Source organism: Scyliorhinus torazame, chromosome 2 (genome assembly GCF_047496885.1).
Source record: "Scyliorhinus torazame isolate Kashiwa2021f chromosome 2, sScyTor2.1, whole genome shotgun sequence".
NCBI classification, from domain to species: Eukaryota; Metazoa; Chordata; class Chondrichthyes; order Carcharhiniformes; family Scyliorhinidae; genus Scyliorhinus; species Scyliorhinus torazame.
The window spans coordinates 345,592,238-345,611,230 of NC_092708.1; the positions used below are offsets into that span (position 1 = coordinate 345,592,238).

Genomic DNA, 18,993 nt, shown 5'->3' on the forward strand with positions numbered 1-18,993 from the left:
AAACTCTGCATGGACAGGGCGGCATCATGGCTCAGTGGTTAGCACTTCTTTCCCACAGCACCAAGGACCCAGATTTGATCCCAGCCCTGGGTCACTCTGTGCAGAGTTTGCACATTCTGTGTCTGCGTGGGCATCACCCCCCCCAATCCAAAGATGTGCAGGATTGGGCAGCACGCAAGTAACACCACCAACACCGGATCCATTCGCATATTGCCCTCTCTGTATTGGACATAATTAATGTAAGGGTTGCTCCGGCACCCAAATATATATGTACCTCCCCAGTCCCGTCCCCCCCCCCCCCCCCCAACAGGTGGCTACTTATGTGTTTAAAATAATATTGGCAACTTGTAGCACAGTGGTTAGCACAGTTGCTTCACAGCTCCAGGGTCCCAGGTTCGATTCCTGGCTTGTGTCACTGTGTGTGGAGTCTGCACGTTCTCCCAGTCTCTGCATGGGTTTCCTCCAGGTGCTCCAGTCTCCTCCCACAGTCCAAAGATGTGCAGATTAGGTGGATTGGCTATGCTAAATTGCCCCTTAGTGTCCAAAAGGTTAGGTGGGTTACAGGGTCAGGGTGGAGGTGTGGGCTTGAGCAGGGTGCTCTTTCCAAGGGCCGGTACAGACTCGATGGGCCAAATGGCCTCGTCCTGTAAATAATTCTATGATAAATTGCTCCTTAATTGGAAAAATATAATTGGGTACTCTAAAACACACAGACAGTGACTCAGGGCCGGGATTGAACCCAGGTCTTCAGCGTCTCGACAGCAGTACTAACCACTGTGCCACCATGCCGCCCTATGAGCAAATTCAACATCTAAATTATTCAGAATATGTTCAAACATGCACTAAATTAAAGTATACTTCAAAGAACTCAAAGGTTTATCCATGATGTATTTTCTCTAGGGCACATTCCCAGAGGGCACCTGTCAATCCAGTACATCACCCCAGTATCCATTATTCAAGTGTGAGCTGAGACAATTGAGCATCAACAAATAATTTAATAGGCAAGGGCATCCTAATAAAGCTAAAAGCAGACATAACCAAATATCCACATGAAGAAAGACTTCGAGAAGTTACAGTAGAACAATCAGAAATGGAGTCCCTGGCTGGTGCTGCCCTGTTAACATCACCTAGCTCAAAGACAGAGATCCTTCTTGAGCTATTGACCAACACATTCAGTGAAGCATAAACCACTAAGGTGACCGTTTGCTACCCAAAAAGTTTGTCACACAACATATCTCTTATCCAAGGTGAAACAGTTGGAATAACCTACATCATTATTATACAAACACAGAGAATTGGTTGAAGCATCTCCCCAAATGGGCAATGATGATGGGGGTGGTGGAAGGAAGAGATGGTGATGGCGTTCAAACACTCCCACCAAAATTGCTGCAATTTCTCAAAATTAATTAGTTGGGAGTGCAAAATGTTCACCAAGGCATTGCAGTGAATAGTACAAAGTTATTAATAGGGCTTGGACTTGGTGCTTTAATTTTTTTTGTTTGACAGACAAACCTCTCTCTCTTCCCCCCCCCCCCCCCCCCCTTTTACTTGCCCGGTTAGACTGATGAGGCAATATCTACTTGAACTTCATGAAACGTAGACATTTTAAGTCGTTCGCTTTGATCTGGCAAACTCATTTCAGACCACAAATAAAAATAAATCCTGTAAGCCGCTGCACAGTGGGTCAAGGCAGCGTGTGGCACTCTATAACGCAGTCCGACAACACCTCTCGGTATTTTCATTGAGCAGCAGGTGCCCACACGTTATTTGGCAGTCGGAAGCAATAGTTTCGCCCGTGCAAACTCTTCTTTGAAAGAAGTGTTGACATCGGTCAGTTTTCAGCAGAGCGCAGGCCCTGCTTTGGACTCCAGCCCCCTTACTTCAACTTCACAAAAAGTCCAAAATAAAAGGGGGGGGGGGGGGGGCAACTCAAGCAAGGCAAGGGCCGGAGAAAAGCTGTCCGTAAGCAAAGGTCCCCTCCCGCGGTGAGACTTCTATCCGCCGCAAAGAAGGCAAGGCGGGAATGTGAGAGTTCATATTGGGGTTTTAAACAGGACAAGACTTTCCTCACCAGTTGCAGGGCCGCTGGATTAGAGATGAAGCACTGTGACTGACACCATTGGACAAATGGCGATTAAAACGCGCGACTGCAGCCGGACCACAGCCCCCACCCCCCCGAGGCCGGGGGAGGAGATTTACATGCCCGGGGTGGAGGGAAGAAACTCGGCCTCGGGCTGAAGCAACCGAAAAAATGAGGCGTTTTGCGAAACCCGCGCGCCTTGCCACACCTCAACACGGCGTCTGCCCATTGGCCGGACCTGCATCCAATGAGCAACCACGGGAGACCGGCAGTCAAATACCCGCAGGCTCCGCGGGCGGCGCTGCGGAGTCACGGGAAGCTCACATGCTGCAGATGCTGGAAAGCTGAAATAAAAGACAGGGAAGAAGGGTGACTGGACCGCCAGTCAGGGGAGGGGAGAATTAAAGTTTCAGCTGGAAGTCAGCCGGCTTCCCAGACCTGAAACCCTAACGCCGCCTTACTTTCCCCAGAGATTACTTTTCTTAATTAGCCACGAGGGTGACCAAAAAGTTTTCAAATGCCAAAAGAGGGCGGGACCTGTTGCAAAGCCTTGGTAAGGCAGGCACCCAGGATAGGCGACCACTGGCATAAGCCCGGGGGAGGGGGCAGTCTGGAATGTATCAAGCCAGAGTTCGCAACCCTATTACGACACTGTAGAGGGAGCTAATTATTGGCTTCCTGTGCAGATTAACAGGAACCTGCAGCTTCCAGAGATGGTTTGACACTCATAATATTCCTCCGAATGTGGGCATGGTGTTGGTGCAGCAATTTGACTTTATCATAGAATTTACATCATTATCATAGAATTTACAGTGCAGAAGGAGGCCATTCGGCCCATCGAGTCTTCACCGGCTCTTGGAAAAAGCACCCTACCCAAGGTCAACACCTCCACCCCATCCCAATAACCCAGTAACCCCACCCAACACTATGGGCAATTTTGGACACTGAGGGACAATTTACCTTGGCCAATCCAATGAACCTGCACATCTTTGGACAGTGGATGAAACCAGAGCACCCAGAGGAAATCCATGCAGACACAGGGAGAACGTGCAAATTCCACACAGACAGTGAACCGAGGCCGGTATTGAATCCTGGGTCCCTGGAGTTGTGAGGCAGCAATGCTAACCACCGTGCCGCCCATTAAAAAAAATAAATGAACGTAGGTTCTAAAGTGGATTAGGGTAGCAAATTCATAAAGAATAATGTCATTGCTATATGCAGAGAGGAAATCTTGCCCAATGTCAGTTCCCGATTCTTTGAAAGGAGCTCAATGAAAATGTTTGTTCAACACCAAATTTAAAATCTTTTTAAAGTTCATTTAATTGTCTCTCTTCGGTCATCTGGTTCCCCTCAGCTTAAGTGATATTTACTGGACAGGAAAATAATAAATCGAACACCTCGAGTGCCATAACCTGCAGGGTTACATACCAAATGCCGGAAAGTGGGTGCTGGCATGTACAAGTTGTTTATCTTTATTAGCAAAGGTAACTCAGGATAGGAATAGCGCAGCATGGCAACAGTAGTAATTATTATTTTGAAAAGGTATCAGGAAGGAGCCTGTAAAGCAAAGGCTACTTGGATACTTGACATGGGTTAGCCTCAAAAAGGACACAGCAAAAACCTAGCCCAGACTAGCCTGCACCAAGTGTGAACCCAACAAGTATTGATAGATAGGTGCCAGTCACTAGAATGCTAAGCAAAACGAGACAGTTGCTCTACAACACTTGACGTTTATTGTGATAGATTGTGACCCCCACAATTACTGACAGAGGTGTCAGTCCCTGGAATACGAAGATACACAGCAAAGTGGGACAGTGAATGAGGCCAGTGTAGCCACCTGAGTTGGCCAAGTCCTGGTTTTAAATGGCAAACGGCAAAGGCTGAAGGGAAATTCAGCCAACACAGGCAGAAACCAGCAAGTGCAGGTTTGCTGTGTATTTAACTCTGCAAAAGCCCAGACAGCATCGATACCAGCGACCAACAGCATAATAATGTAGCAGCCATCTACATACTAAAGAGCAATCCCCGGGAACATTTGGGACAAACAAAACTAAGCCAGACTCCCCGGCGCCAGCAGGAGCCAACACAAAAGAGGTTAACGGACACCTCAAGACCGCCCATCGACCAGGGAACCGCTGCAGTATTGGAGAAATCGAACCAAGCGATTGGAACGAAGTCCAATCACCTAGAACCAGGCACAGGGTCCGCCCCGAAAGGCGGGAAGCCCCTGGGGACTATAAAGTTAAGCCCCCAAGTTCAAATCGGTCCCTCTTCTTCTTGACCGGGTCACCCAGCAACGCGAACCAACATTGACCGTGACCGGTCCAACGGCCGCCGAGAGATCGTAAGTCTTAAGTCAACGCTCGCTACGAGATAGGCGCTCCTAGCTACCAGTCCGTACCAACTTCGAATCCCGCAGACTCAGCCCGAACGAAAGGCCATTTGTTCCCCTGACCTGGTGGGCCAGTCCGAAGCTAAATGTCGTCGGGTTAAACCAAAATTCGCCTACTGCGCTGATTTTGTTGCCGTATTCACCTATTATGAGCGTTGCGGGGGCTCTTGCAGACTTTGCCATTTTCCAGACCACTGGTTGACTGGATCAAATGATAGATTGTGGGAATTCATGAAGTCTATTCCCAGAATGTGTTCTGCTGTGTGGGGCAGGTCAACTAAAACTACGGGGTGCTGTGATGTGTCCCTGCTGTGAGTGACCTGTAAAGCTACTGAGGGTGATAGTGGCTGTAGTGGGCCATGTGTCTTTTTGAAACATGGTGGAGGAATTTATTGTGGTGCGCGACCCTCCTGTGTCCCAGAGAAACACGATGGGCTGTCCCCGAATTTTTGCTGCAACTACCGGTCATCTGGACCTATCCCAAAGGGTGTCGCAGACCCAACTGGGAGAGCCCGAACACCGTCAGTCCGTTCCGTCTGATCTGAATGGGTGCTCACACTATGTATGGGCTCTGTCTTACTCTTACTTAGAGTGCCCGTCTGCTGGGCTCTCTGTGACTTTCGTGGGGCATTGCATTCCCTTGCAAAATGTCCCAAATGTCCACAGTTGTAACACTCCTGTGACTTTGGTGGGGGGCTGTCGTTGCTTTCATTTACCCATGCGGGGTTCTGGTGTGTTTTAACTGCCTGTATATTTGCATTGGCCTGCTTTTCTTCGGGATTTTTAACTGCGGGTTTGTTTTGTACAGACTGCTTCCAGGCGCGGGACAATCTTTTTACTACCTAATACGTCCATTTGCTTCCAAATGGGAGTAGATCCTGTCTCGAAGAATTCTCTCCAGTAATTTCCCTACCACTGAAGTAAGGCTCACCGGCCTGTAGTTCCCTGGATTATCCTTGCTACCCTTCTTAAACAGAGGAACAACATTGGCTATTCTCCAGTCCTCCGGGACATCCCCTGAAGACAGTGAGGATCCAAAGATTTCCGTCCAAAAAGACGAGGTGTTGGGTGTCTTAAAAAATATTAAGGTAGATAAGTCCCCAGGGCCTGATGGGATCTACCCCAGAATACTGAAGGAGGCTGGAGAGGAAATTGCTGAGGCCTTGACAGAAATCTTCAGTGGTAGGGAAATTACTGGAGAGAATTCTTCGAGACAGGATCTACTCCCATTTGGAAGCAAATGGACGTATTAGTGAGAGGCAGCATGGTTTTGTGAAGGGGAGGTCGTGTCTCACTAACTTGATAGAGTTTTTCGAGGAGATCACTAAGATGATTGATGCAGGTAGGGCAGTGGATGTTGTCTATATGGACTTCAGTAAGGCTTTTGACAAGGTCCCTCATGGTAGACTAGTACAAAAGGTGAAGTCACACGGGATCAGGGGTGAGCTGGCAAGGTGGATACAGAACTGGCTAGGTCATAGAAGGCAGAGAGTAGCAATGGAAGGATGCTTTTCTAATTGGAGGGCTGTGACCAGTGGTGTTCCACAGGGATCAGTGCTGGGACCGTTGCTCTTTGTAGTATATATAAATGATTTGGAGGAAAATGTAACTGGTCTGATTAGTAAGTTTGCAGACTACACAAAGGTTGGTGGAATTGCGGATAGCGATGAGGACTGTCAGAGGATACAGCAGGATTTAGATTGTTTGGAGACTTGGGCGGAGAGATGGCAGATGGAGTTTAATCCGGACAAATGTGAGGTAATGCATTTTGGAAGGTCTAATGCAGGTAAGGAATATACAGTGAATGGTAGAACCCTCAAGAGTATTGAAAGTCAAAGAGATCTAGGAGTACAGGTCCACAGGTCATTGAAAGAGGCAACACAGGTGGAGAAGGTAGTCAAGAAGGCATACGGCATGCTTGCCTTCATTGGCCGGGGCATTGAGTATAAGAATTGGCAAGTCATGTTGCAGCTGTATAGAACCTTAGTTAGGCCACACTTGGAGTATAGTGTTCAATTCTGGTCGCCACACTACCAGAAGGATGTGGAGGCTTTAGAGAGGGTGCAGAAGAGATTTACCAGAATGTTGCCTGGTATGGAGGGCATTAGCTATGAGGAGCGGTTGAATAAACTCGGTTTGTTCTCACTGGAACGAAGGAGGTTGAGGGGAGACCTGATAAGGTCTGCAAAATTATGAGGGGCATAGACAGAGTGGATAGTCAGAGGCTTTTCCCCAGGGTAGAGGGGTCAATTACTAGGGGGCATAGGTTTAAGGTGAGAGGGGCAAGGTTTAGAGTAGATGTACGAGGCAAGTTTTTTATGCAGAGGGTAGTGGGTGCCTGGAACTCGCTACCGGAGGAAGTGGTGGAAGCAGGGACGATAGTGACATTTAAGGGGCATCTTGACAAATACATGAATAGGATGGGAATAGAGGGATACGGACCCAGGAAGTGTAGAAGATTGTAGTTTAATCGGGCAGCATGGTCGGCACGGGCTTGGAGGGCCGAAGGGCCTGTTCCTGTGCTGTACATTTCTTTGTTCTTTGTACCCATTTTTCATTATGAGCCTCCTCTGAGGGATCATAATTCGCGCACGCTTTCTGTCCTGTTTCTGTGGCATGGGAGATAAGGGTGCGGGTCCATTTGGCCATGTTGTCTGGGGACAAATGGGCGCGGTCTAAGTCTCCAAAAACTGCTGCAAAGTGGATCCACAGGCGTCCAGCAAACGCTGTGGGGTGCTTGGTTTTCTTTTGCCTGCATTTATTGAGGCCATCTACGGGGTCACCCCGGTTATACCCGATCGCGTCTAGGACCGCGGTATGCATTTCTGCAAGGGTGCCTCCTCCTACATTCTGTGGGTCGGGAAGGGCTGGTACGACTGAAGGGTCTAAACTTAAAACCGTGAGCTTTACATGCTCTCGCTCATCCAGGCCGTACATGGTCGTCTGCTGCTTTACGCTGGCAAAGAAATGGTGGGGGTCTGAGGTGGGGAGGAATGGTTTGATTTTCTCGCACGCGTCCCGCAATTGGGTCACTGTTAAGAGGGTGGTATACAAAAATTCCGTGTCGTCCGATGTGGCTGTGCGGTGGGTGGTTACTGGGTTCATTGGAGCCTGAACTATCTGCTCTGTGGGGGGTTGGGGCGCTTTTCTCTTTTGGGGCTTTCCCTGCGCACATGTTCCCTGAACATATCTCTGTGCTGTTTCATTTAACTCTTCCCAATCAGGGCCGTCTTCCTCATCTAATTTTGCTCCGAAGGTTTCCTGGAATCCTTTTTGGACTGAAAGCAGCGATTGCAGCTCTGCAATCTGCTTCCGGCACTTTGCGTGGTCTAGTGAGCTTTGTCTTTGCTCCGTGGTGGCAGCATGGAGTGCTCTTAACGCTGCCTTCAGGTCACTACACTGCCTCTGCAATGTCTCTACCTGCTTCTCGGTTTCCTCTCGTACCAGGACTGCATGTTGCGTGTCCTGATAGGCCTTTTCGTACTGGCATTGGAAGCTGTTTAAGTGCGCCAGACAAGACTGTTGAGCCCACTTGGCATCATCCACCTCTCCGTTTTTTGCTGCCAATGTCCTCCTCAACTCTAAGTTCTCTCGTTCTACCTCACTAACATCGACCTTGCTCATGCGATGTATGCCTTCTACCTCTTTCCGGAACATCCTAACGACCTCCTCTGTGCCTCGCAACTGTGCCAAGCAGGACACGATTGCCATCGGCTTGCGAGCTTTCCCTAAGCTCTTCTTGTGGATCTCGCTCAGGTTCTCCCACCAAGTATATTCTATACTCCTGGGACCTGTTTCCTTGTTGTTACAGAATTCGCTCCAAAGGGGCCATCCTTTCCCTTTGAGGTACTTCCTGATTTCTTCTTCCCATACGGGACATTGTCCTACTCTACTGCTGCTGGTCACTGCGACCGCAAATTCCTCTGGGTTCATTAGGCGCTGCATTGCCTGCATTGCCATCTTTCTTATCCGAATGCTTCTTTTAAATTTGGAACAGGGGAGCTAAGGCGGTGCTGTAAATACGGGTACGGCTTTCGCTAATTTCCGAAGTACAAACTCCCGACAGTTTTGTTGCAACAAAAAATCTATCAGTTTACCTTATAGCCCTGTTAGTTACGCATGCATACACACACTTCTGAATTATAAGGATTGGTCAGAACTGCTTGAACACTTGTGGTTTTCTGTTCCCAATTGGATCTCTAATTCAAATTTTTGGGTTCTCCCGGAGTGGTGAAGCCACTTCTAGTTCGGGTCCCGGGACAGCCAGTAATATGTTGCTAACTTTTGGTTGGTTCACTTGGCTCTGTTTTATAACCTTTGCTCTCGAGTCGCCAGGTATCTTTATGATACCGCCACGAGGTTCAAGTTCGAGTAATGACCAATAACTCAATACACCGATTAGTAAGATTTAAATCAAAGCACATTTATTATACACAGTAATCGCTACTCATGCACAAATTCTACGTCTAAGCTACTTCTACAACTAACAGGCCTATACTTAGCTTCGGACTGGCCCACCAGGTCAGGGGAACAAATGGCCTTTTGTTCGGGCTCTGAGTCTGCAGGATTCGAAGTTGGTACGGACTGGTAGCTAGGAGCGCCTATCTCGTAGCGAGCGTTGACTTAAGACTTACGATCTCTCGGCGGCCGTTGGACCGGTCACGGTCAATGTTGGTTCGCGTTGCTGGGTGACCCAGTCAAGAAGAAGAGGGGCCGATTTGAACTTGGGGGCTTAACTTTATAGTCCCCAGGGGCTTCCCGCCTTTCAGGGCGGACCCTGTACCTGGTTCTAGGTGATTGGACTTCGTTCCAATCGCTTGGTTCGATTTCTCCAATACCGCAGCGGTTCCCTGATCGATGGGCGGTCTTGAGGTGTCCGTTAACCTCTTTTATGTTGGCTCCTGCTGGCGCCGGGGAGTCTGGCTTAGTTTTGTTTGTCCCAAATGTTGCTATTGTTCCCGGGGATTGCTCATTAGTATGTAGATGGCTGCTACATTATTATGCTGTTGGTCGCTGGTATCGATGCTGTCTGGGCTTTTGCAGAGTTAAATACACAGCAAACCTGCACCTGCTGGTTTCTGCCTGTGTTGGCTGAATTTCCCTTCAGCCTTTGCCGTTTGCCATTTTAAATCGGGACTTGGCCAACTCAGGTGGCTACACCATAAGAAATAGGAACAGGAGTGATGTACCATCAATAACCACGAGACAAAATGGTGAAACTATTGAGGCTTTATTGCACTAGATGTTGAGCCTCCTGCAGCTGGAACCAGAATGGAAGCAGCGCAGGAGAGCATACACTTTTATACAGCGCCTGCTGGGAGTTGAGTCTGTCCGCCACGATCGCCTCAGTCCTGGTTGTGGTGTGGACGCCGATGTGGGTACTTGCGATTCCGGGAGCATGTTGTCCTCTCCTTCTTCACCCAGTAGTGGATCCCGGAGATTCAGAGACCTGAAGTAGAGACAGTCCTCTACTAATTGCTGATTAATGCCATACATTTATATTATGAATTCGCTCTGTATAACCTTTATAAATGGTAATCATGGATACACACCTCTATTAAGGACACACCTTATGGTCATGCATTTTATTCGGAAAAATGGGAAGGCAATTTATTATCTAAATGGGTAAAGACTTCAAAGTGCTCTGTTGCAGAGGGATCTAAGGGTCCTCGTTCATGAGTCACAGCAAAATAGCATACAGATACAGCAGATAATAAAGAAAGCGAATGGAATGTTGGCATTTATAGCGAAAGGAATAGAGTATAAAGGTAAGAAAGTGTTGTTTCAAGGCACTGGTAGGATCACACCTGGAGTACTGCGCACAGTTTTAGTCCCCTTATTTGAAGAAAGATGTAGCGGCATTGTAGGCAGATCAGAGGAGGTTCACTAGGTTGATTCCAGAGATGATGGCCGGGATTCTCCGAAATCCCGGCCAAGTGTTGACATGGCGTCAAAACTAGCACGAGCGACGCCGGCGTCAACGGGCCTCAAGGCCCAGTCATTCTCCCTTTCCACGGGGACTAGAACGAGCGCCGGAGTGCTGTGCGCTGCACCGGCGCCGAAAGCTGGCCCACCACGGCCGGTGCGGGTCCGCGCCAGCCCATGGGCAACATTTAAAAAAAATGAATTTAGAGTGCCCAATTCATTTTTTCCAATTAAGGGGCAATTTAGCGTGGCCAATCCACCTACCCTGCACATCTTTTGGGTTGTGGGAGCGAGACCCATGCAAACACGGGGAGAATGTGCAAACTCCACACGGGCAGTGGCCCAGGGCTGGGATTGAACCTGGGATCTCGGCGCTGTGAGTGCTCCACCATGCTGCTCGTGCCCGCGGGCTCGGCGCGGAGGAACATAGCCCTCCCCCAGAATTAGCGCAGCCGCAGATCGGTTGCCCCTGATCGCGGGTCTGGCGACCATGGAGGCCTCCTCCCGGAGTCGGCTCTCCCCCCCCTCCCCCCCCAACTAGGACGGCCCCTGCAGCCTGAAAGCCTTGGTCCCGCTGGGTAGGACCATACGCAAACGACGCCGGCGGGACTCGGTGAAACTCGGCCGGCACTCGGCCCGTTGAGCGCGCAGAATCGCCAGTGAGATTCACGCGCCCCCACCCCCCCACGCCGATTCTCCGACCTGGCACGGGTTCGGAGAATTCCAGCCGATTTGTTTGGATTTGTTTATTGTCACGTGTACCGAAGTACAGTGAAAAGTATTTTTCTGCGAGCAACTCAACAGATCATTTAGTTCATGAAAATAAAATAAAAAAACATAATAGGGAAAAAGGGGATCTGTTTCGGAGAGCTCGCAGAGAGTTGCCATGCTCTGGCGCCATCTTGCTGATGAGGAATTTGTTGTACGAAGAGAAATTGAACAGTTTAGGCCTATACTCTCTAGAGCTTTGAGGAATGAGGGGAGATCAAATTGAGTCATACAAAATGATAAAGGTATGGATAAAGTAGATGTGGAACAGATTCTTCCTCTTGTGGGGCATTCCAGAACGAGAGGTCATAGTCTTAAAATAAGAGGTAGCAAATTTAAAATAGAGTTGAGGAAAAATGACTTCTCCAAAAGGGTTGGGAATCTGGGGAATTCACTACCCCAGAGTGCAGTAGATGTTGGGGCATTGAGTAAATTTTAAGGAGAAGTTAGACAGATTTTAGGGCAGCACGGTGGCGCAGTGGTTAGCATTGCTGCCTCACAGCGCAGGGGTCTCAGGTTCGATTCCAGCTCTGGGTCACTGTCCGTGTGGAGTTTGCACATTCTCCCTGTGTTTGCGCGGGTTTCACCCGTACAACACAAAAGATGTGCAGTGTAGGTGGATTGGCCATGCTAATTTGCCCCTTAATTGGAAAAAAAATGAATTGGGTACTCTAAATTTATATTTTATAAAAAAAGAAGTTATACGGATTTTTAATTGGTAATGGATTGAAGGGTTATGGAGAATGGGCAGAACGGTGGAGTTAAAGCCAGGATGAAATCAGCCATGATCGTACTGAATTGTAGAACGGGCTCGAGAGGCTAAATTGCCTTCTCCTACTTCATGTGATCCAAGAAAGAACTACTCTGGCTGATTTCACCATCCAGCTCTCGATCTTTAGCACTGTAGGTAACAGCATCCCAAGCACAAATATGGTGTTCATGATCAATAAGGGGATTTCTTGATTAATATGTAGATCAGGGCTTACGAGGAGAAGCAGAATAGGGATGAGGAACAGATGAGCCATCATCGAATGGCGGAGCAGACTCGATGGGCCAAGTGGCCTAATTCTACTCCTACACCTTATGAATTTATGAGCCTTATATATAATTTTAAATATAATTTGTATTATAATCTAATACACCAAGCATCATAAAATATTCTGTGAATTAGGAGTGGTGACCATATTATCCTTTGTATTAAAAGTAAAAAGGACAGGGGCAGCCGACAGTAAGAAGCTAGTTGGGGGTCTCATGGCCAGATAGGTAATAAGGGAGAAACTGACTCTTTGTTTTCTTAAGAATCCAAGCTGCTAACTTTAACCGTTATCGGAGGGAAGGAATTGGAAGCCAAAAATTCCTCCCCTGTAGGGTGAAGGAGTCTTCGGCCAGCAGAATCACAGAATGATACAGTGCAGAAGAGGCCCTTCGGTCCATCGAGTCTGCACCAACACATGAAAGGTTCTGACCTGCCCACCTAATCCCACTTGCCAGCACTTGGCCCATAGCCTTGAATGTTATGACGTGCCAAGTACTTATCCAGTTACTTTTTAGAGGATGTGAGGCATCCCGCCTCTACCACTCTCCCAGGCAGTGCATTCCAGACCATCATCACTCTCTGGGTAAAAAGGTTTTTCCTCAAATCCCCCCTAAACCTCCCACCTCTCACTTTGAACTTGTGCCCCCTCGTAACTGACTCTTCAACTAAGGGGAACAGCTGCTCCTATCCACCCTGTCCATACACCTCATAATCGTGTACACCTCAATCAGGTCACCCCTCAGTCTTCTCTGCCCCAGAGAAAACAACCAAAGCCTATCCAACCTCGCTTCATAACATAAATGTTATATCCCAGACAACACTCTGTTGAATCTTCCCTGCACCCCCTCCAGTGCAATTGCATTCTTCCTATCAGGTGGTGACCAGAATTGCATGCAATATTCCAGCTGTGGCCTCACCATCATGACCTCCCTGCTTTTGTAATCTATGCCCTGACTTATAAAAGCAAATGTCCCATATGCCTTTGTCGCCACTCTATTAACCTGCCCTTCGGTCTTCAGAGATCTATGGACAAACACGCCAAGGTCCCTTTGTTCTTTGAAAATTCCCAGCAACAGACCTTTCATACTATACTTCCTTGTTAAATTACTCCTTCCAAAGTGTAACATCTCACACTTTTCAGGATTAACTTCCACCTGCCACTTATCCGCCCATTTGACCATCTCGTCTATATCTTCCTGTAACCCAAGACATTCAACCTTACTGTTAACCAATCTTTGTGTCATCCGCAAATGTATTGATCCTACCCCCCACATAGTCATCTAAATCATTTATATAAATGACAAAATAGGGGGCCCAGCACAGATCCCTGTGGTACTCCACTGGACACTGGCTTCCAGACACTAAAGCAGCCATCTATCATCACCCTCTGTCTCCTACTGCTAAGCCAATTATGAATCCACCTTATCAAATCACCCTGAATCCCATGTGCATTTGCCTTCTTAATAAGTCTCCCATGTGGGACACTGTCAAAGGATTTGCTGAAATCCATGTAAACTACATCAACTGCACCACCCACATCTATACACTTGGTTACATGCTCAAAAAATTCAATCAATTTGTTAGGCGTGACCTCCCTCTGACAAAACCATGCTGACTATCCCTGATCAAAACTTGCCTCTCCAAGTGGAGATGGATTCTCTCCTTCAGAATCTTCTCCAGTAGTTCCCTGGCTTATCTCTACAACCTTTCTTAAATAGTGGGACCACATTAGCTGTTCTCCAGTCCGCTGGCACCTCCCCCCCCCCCCCCCCCCCCCCCCCCCCCAGCAAATCTAGAAGCGTGACTTACTGCCAATTCTAAAGGTCACGGGAGACTCCTCGGTTATTAAGGATAATAGCGTCACCATGGAGATCTTGATGGTCTTGAATAAACATTACTTGTTAGGGAAAGGCTAGGCTACAGAATATTGGGAGGAGCAAAGAGGTGTGGTAAGACTGTCTAAAAGTGTATCTTACTTGTGCCCTTGCACCTATAAGCCGAGATGAGTTCTATCTGACCTCTTACGTGGAGGTTAAGGCAGACCAGTTCTCCAGTCCGTTTTACAATCTTTAATAAATCATATGAACCAGATACAAAGTTTGATCCTTGTGCACTTTTTCGAGTCTAAGAAAGGTGTACCAATTTCACCACAACAGTGTGGTTAGGTTGGGTGGCTCACTTCCCAGCCAGTGCAGACATGAGGGCCGGAGAGTGGAGCGGAGTCCACAAAGATCAGCCATGATCTCATTGAATGGCGGTTCAGGCTCGAGGGGCCAGATGGCCTACTCCTGTTCCTAGTTCTTATGTTCTTATTAAGTGGCCTCTTTCTCTGTTATTATTTTTACAATTGTATGATTCACTGAGGTTTCCACTGAAACTATGATCATTTGGGCATTCTAACATTATAAAGTTACAAGGCAGAGCAGACAGGACAAAATAAATGAGATGTGTAAGAAAGACACCATGATAGTCAATGGTGACTTTAATCTACATGTAGATTGGGAAAAACAGATTGGCAAAGGTAGCCTACACTTATATTTGGGACAATTTCATAGAGCACCATGTTCTAGACCAAACAAGGGAGCAGGCTATCCCCCCAAAAAAATATAAAATTAGGGAAGTTTTATTGAAGCTGTACAGGGCGTTGTAAGATCACAGATTGAGTACTGTGTGCAGTTTTGGTCTCATTTAAAAAAAACTTAATTGCTTTATAAGCAATTCAGAGAAGGTTCACTGGACTCGTCCATGGGATGAAACGGTTCAAAGAATCCCTACAGTGCATTCAGCCCATCGGGTTTGCACCAACCCTCTGAAACAGCACCCTACCTAGGCCCACTCCCTGCCTTACCCACGTAACCCCACCTAACATGCACATCCTTGGACACTAGAAGGAAATTTAGCATGGCAATCTACCTAACCTGTACATCTTTGGACTGTGGGAGGAAACCAGAGCACCCGGAGGAACCCCACTCAGACACGAGAAGAATGTGCAAACTCCACACAGACATTCACCCAAGGTTGGACTTGAACCCGGGTCCCTGGTGCTGTGAGGCAGCAGTGCCAACGTGCCGCCTCCAGTTGTCTTATGACAAAAGGTTGAACATGCCAGGCCTATAACCATTAGAGTCTAGAAAAATGAAATGTGATTTTATTGAAACTTATTAGATGCTGAGGGAACTCAATAGGATTGATACCTGAAAGATGTTTATTTTTGTGGAAGGAGATTAAAACTAGGGGACTATTACGATCCCAGACCAGACCTCAACATTTGCTAGGATACTGGACAGGAACCCCAGTACTTTTTTTAAATTTGTAAAACTGTGAGGAAAGGATACTTTGCTGCATAAGTGATTCCACAAAAAAATAGGGATATCTAATACTAAACCAAACTTTATTATTAACACAATATTAAACTGCCTTAACATCACAGAAATGTAGCCTATATTTTCCCGTTAAACAATGCTTAACAATCAAAAGAAACACCTGGGGCTGGATTCTCCAATAATGGGGCTTGTCTGTTAGATCTACCATGCGGATTTAGCGGCACTTTGCGACCACTAAAACTCAGTAGCAATTTGAGTTAAAACTTCTCAGGTGCAAATAAGAATCTGTTTTATTTGTCTCTATTGATTACAATTGAGAATCATTTAAAGTCATATTGTCTAATAAGTCTAGCTAGCAAAGGACTCAATAGAAGCAATCTTGTAGACAATTCAACTTTCAAATAATACAGAAATGATTTTCTTGCTTATGGCAAACAGCTTGCAATAACTCCAAAGCGTCAAAGTCAGAAAATGAAATATGAAAGATAGAGAGACAGCAAGTAAGTTAGATCAAAGTATAGATTCATGAAGTAAAAGATGGCCATATGATCTATCATCATATCAGACTTTAGCCATCTAGCTATACCCCGATGTAATCCTAATTGGTTTGGGTTAGAATCAAATAAGTTTGATTCGATGCTCAGCCGTCTGTCATTAATAGGCAACATTAACCTAAAATGTATTCTTGTATGAGCTATGGAATGTGATTCGGCTTCCTTATCGCATAAACTTGCTTGTTAGGACAATGGTCTCTATGCTGTTGCCATGGAGCTTGCCTTGCCCTTGGGTTACTTTATCTTGGAATTGTATTTGTTAGCTGCATAGGAATTCTGCTGTTCTGTGTTCTGTTTGCAGCTATATTCTGAAATGCTGAATGTGTGTTTTGAAATGACCTGAGGTTATGAGTGAGTTTGAAAATGGTATTTAATAGACTAGGGGCTTAATGCTAAATAGCTATCTTTTACCTATAGAAAATAGCTGGCTTCTACAGTCGGCCTTTTTGATAAATCAAAAGAATAAGTTAGATATTATCACAATAAGATTAAAGACATTATTAATGCGATAGGATAAGTAAAAGTGCAAAGAATAACTCATTAATTAAATATTTTTTTTTAAGAGTTCCAAATTATTTTTTCCAATTAAGGGGCAAATTAGCGTGGGCAATCCACCTACCCTGCGTATCTTTGGGTTGTGGGGGTGAAACCCACGCAGGCACGGGGAGAATGTGCAAACTCCAGAGGCTTTTCCCCAGGGTAGAGGGGTCAATTACTAGGGGGCATAGGTTTAAGGTGAGAGGGGCAAGGTTTAGAGTAGATGTACGAGGCAAGTTTTTTACGCAGAGGGTAGTGGGTGCCTGGAACTCACTACCGAAGGAGGTAGTGGAAGCAGGGACGATAGGGACATTTAAGGGGCATCTTGACAAATATATGAATAGGATGGGAATAGAAGGATACGGACCCAGGAAGTGTAGAAGATTGTAGTTTAGTCGGGCAGTATGGTCGGCACGGGCTTGGAGGGCCGAAGGGCCTGTTCCTGTGCTGTACATTTCTTTGTTCTTTTTGTTCCACACGGACAGTGACCCAGGGCCAGGATTTGAACCAGGGTCCTCAGCGCCGTAGGCAGCAATGCTAACCATTGTGCCACATGCCGCCCTAGAATAACTCATTCATATTGTCATTGCAGTTTTAAACAATAGAGTGGATAAGCATTTCATTACAAGCATTTCAGCAATAATTATTATAATTCTTAAAGAATACCAATTAATAAATTAATCAAATTTGACACGACTGATTCAGTATTAATAAATTATACAATATGTTAAGAATACAGTCAAATAATTGATTGATCAGTAACATTTCAACAATAATAATGCATTTCTATTTCATCTAATGGTGGTGCAGTTGGGTTACTGGGAATCATTCTGTCAGTTGGTCCCCTGCGTTTGGCGAATAATTCTTTGATGCACTTAACACATTGGTATGTTATGTAAATGATGAATCCAGCTACACAGGAGAATAAGATTATTCTTATTGTGGACATTCCAGTGTGTCCCAGCCACCTGCAAATTTTATCCCAGAGAGAGATAACTTGGGGTGGATCAAGTTTCTTGATTTCTTTTTGGATATGTAATGTCAAATCTTTAACTTCTTTTGAGTTATCTGGAATGAAAGTGCAACACTCCGCACCAATCAGGGCGCAGGTGCCACCTTTTTCGGCTGGCTCATAGTCAAGTGCCATTCGATTTTGTAATGCCACGGTTCGAATTGCTCACATTTCGTTAGAGATTTTATCTAGGGCAGTGGCGGTGTAATCGACTACGTTTTGTATTCAATTTATTGTCCATCCTTATTTCCCAATAGAAAGGAATGATTCTAGCATAAATTGCATCTCTTAAGGTAATGGAACGTTTATTTCTTCGAGCAGCTGGTCCTGAAACAGAAGGGAGATGAGGAAGATGACGGAAAGCAGGTGCTAAGTATCCTAAATAGCAAGATCCTGACCAGTATTTTGGGAGCCAGGGATATGCTCTATCATCACAAATAAAATAAGTTCCATTATAAGCAGAATATAAGTAAATATCTTCGAAGAACCACTGGTCTGAGAATGTTTTATTATTTTTGAGGTTAGGTATGCCTGTTATTCTTTTTAAAAAAATTTAGAGTAGTACCCAATTCATTCATTTTTTCCCATTAAGGAGCAATTTAGCGTGGCCAATCCACCTACCCTGCACATCTTTGGCTTGTGGGGGCGGAACCCACGTAAACAGGGGGAGACCGTGCAGACTCCACACTGACAGTGACCCAGAGCCGGGATCGAACCTGGGAACCTGGAGTTGTGAAGCAACTGTGCTAACCACTGTGCTACCGTGCTGCCCCTTTGCCTGTTATTCTTGAGTACTGTTTAACTCTTTATAAATAATCTTTTGTACATTTATAAGCTGTGTTAACATCTATATAATTAGTACAAACACTATTACCCATTTGTATCTCTTTCGGGTTCTTACTGATGAGGCAAATTGATCCTTTTTGTTTAATATTAGTTGGGAGGTTAAGATGTTGAGGTTTTTGGTTAGGATTATATTTAAGTTGGTGCCATCCTGAAAAGGTGTTTAGTGGATAGCCTACGGATTTCCATAAGTTAATACATTTTTGTAAATAAATCTTGTACCTTCCTTTTTCACATGAATATGCTCCAGAACGGACCACACCAGAGCGAGGGACACTCTGATAGATGTACCATTCTGCTGTTTCTGAAGCATTAAAGGGAATAGTTAGAAAGGGAATACCCTCTCCTGAGTTAGTAGGGGTTGCAATGCATACCCAACAATTGGAAATGTTGAAACTTTTAGCATATACTTTAGATGTGTAAAGGAATGTGTTCTTATTCAGTTCTGGTACAACATTTACAAGGCCAATCAAATAACTGAAAATTAAAGTTGTGATAAACATTTTACAGATCTTAATATTTG

At 46.0% G+C, this 18,993-nt stretch overlaps 1 protein-coding gene across 4 annotated transcripts in view; it reads right to left on the reverse strand.

Moving 5' to 3' along the window:
* lrr1 (leucine rich repeat protein 1) overlaps positions 1 to 2,296 on the reverse strand; it is a 43,020-nt gene extending 40,724 nt beyond the window's left edge. For all 4 annotated transcript variants that reach the window (XM_072490974.1, XM_072490958.1, XM_072490965.1 and 1 more), the window contains exon 1: positions 2,072 to 2,296. The gene's annotated coding sequence lies outside the window, so the exon portion shown is untranslated. The remainder of the gene's footprint in view (positions 1 to 2,071) is intronic.
* Positions 2,297 to 18,993: the final 16,697 nt, after the last annotated feature.